Raw genomic sequence first — 2,066 nt, forward strand, 5'->3', positions numbered from 1 at the left:
ACGAAAATACAATCAAATTTGTTGTTTCTACAATCAAGTTCGTTGTAAAACCGATTTTTACATAAAAAGGGGGTTTTAAGCGATGTAACAGTGAAAAAACGACTTTTTCCATACATTCTAAAGCCAATTACAACGCTTCATGTTGTTATTCTATTGTAGATTTAGGATCAAGACCTTGTTTTGCATTGTTTTAACAATAATTTCATTTGTTTTTTTTTACAGCGGATTTACTGTTAAATTTGATTTTCAGAATAATTGCGATTTAAAAGTAATATTTTTTTTTGTATTTATTTTTATTAATGTTGGAATCGCAGTATATAGATTCTTACACAATATCTTTTCTCCACGTTATAATCGATTCCGGAAGCACATCGCATATGGGAACTGCAAATCCGATAGATAGATGCAAAATCTTGTCAACTGAAAAAATCGTGAAATAAACAGTTAGCTAACAAAACCTTTAGCAGTCATGGCAATATTGAATCACACTTCTACTTACTTGTTACATGTTCATGTTCCGCCGAACATTCTCGTGACATTTGTTGTCTTTTATCCTCGCTTTTGTCTTTTTTTGATGATCGACCAAGCAGGCCAAAAACTGGGCCGGATCAGTTCACGATTGCCAGCCTGTAAATAGAAAATATTGAGCTAGATTTCTGTTATATATTACGTTATATATAATATCTCCTTACCAAAGTTTTAAAAACTGGAAAACGATCCATAAAGCGGTCAAATGGGACGCCATGGTGAAAAAGTGCAAATACACTGATAAAAAATCACACTATAAAACCAAAGGAAATTTAACATCATTATCAAGTGCGCTTACATGTTGAAAAGCAAATCAAATGATATTTCTTCGAATTTCGCAAGAAAATCTATTAAAACGCAGTTCATGTGCTATTTCAAATTATATTCATACTACTTTCACATGAATACGATATGTTTTACCATTGAATTTTGGTTGCCATGCTGTTGAGTCGCATAGTATGAACTTTCCACATAACATTCATGTGAAAACATATAATGCATAACCAAATGAAAAACAATTGATTTCGCCGATTCTTCTACTCAGTAAATCTATAGGTAAAACTAATCGATATTCACGTGTAATTCATTGAAGTATCGATACCAAAAGTATCGATACCAAAAAAATGAGTATCGGAAACAGAAGTATCGATACCGTACTAGTATCGAAAATATCGCAACCGACTATGACTAAAATTTCCGCCGAGGCAATATTCCGATGAGGGGAACCAACATTTGTAGTTTGTCACTTTTGAGCAGTGTGTTGAAGACAAATAAAGGTTACGTTATTTTGAGGTTACGTTATTCTGAGCACTCTTACACTTTCAACATTATTCAATTAGTCGATTATAGTATCTCATTTGTGCATTGTCACACGTATTTAGATTTGATGTATTGAGATCAAATAGATTAGAGATAGATTTAGAGAATCAAAAATAAAAATGTACTGAAAATATATCAGTGGTGCTTAGGGCTGATTTCTTCACTCTGGCTTAACTTTTAAACCTGGTTCACTAGTACGTTTAATCCTGGCTTAAGAGCTAAGCGAGGGTGAAGAAATTGGCCCTTAGTCTAACAGTCTGGTCAGGATTAAGGAGCTGTTTGCTCTTATTTCCCCTATAGAAACATTACCTATATTTAGCATTCTAGTAGAAGAATTGTATATTTTAAAGATTTATTAACAAAAAGCGATTAAATTAAAATAACGTAAGTGTTCGTCATTATCTCGAATGTGCATTTTTCAACAGCATTACCGAATGATGAAACGAAAGTTTGTCAGTATGTACATTAGAGCATGTTCAGGAGTGTTTCAATTTTAGATTTATAATTTTGACAGTTCTATAATATAAAACTCAAAATTTGAAAACTGAAACTTTCTGTTCCCAGCAACAGTTTTAGCGGGTGTTCTATTCAGTTTAAAATTCATGTCTCGCCATGTCCTCAGCGTTAGTGCATTCAAATTTATTTTTCCCCAGTCTATCGGTTCTAAGCTAGGGGCAGACAACTCTAGAAATGTATAACAAATTTGCATCAAATTAGAA

General features: G+C 32.7%; 1 long non-coding RNA gene across 1 annotated transcript; it reads right to left on the reverse strand.

Annotated features, from left to right (window-relative positions):
- Positions 1 to 307: 307 nt before the first annotated feature.
- On the reverse strand, positions 308 to 1,071 carry LOC131681661 (uncharacterized). The gene is made up of 3 exons (XR_009303967.1): positions 693 to 1,071; positions 500 to 627; positions 308 to 420 (listed from the first exon to the last, which is right to left on the reverse strand). It is a non-coding gene; the product is annotated as an uncharacterized LOC131681661 (long non-coding RNA).
- Positions 1,072 to 2,066: the final 995 nt, after the last annotated feature.

This window comes from Topomyia yanbarensis, chromosome 2 (genome assembly GCF_030247195.1).
Source record: "Topomyia yanbarensis strain Yona2022 chromosome 2, ASM3024719v1, whole genome shotgun sequence".
In the NCBI taxonomy this organism is placed as follows: domain Eukaryota; kingdom Metazoa; phylum Arthropoda; class Insecta; order Diptera; family Culicidae; genus Topomyia; species Topomyia yanbarensis.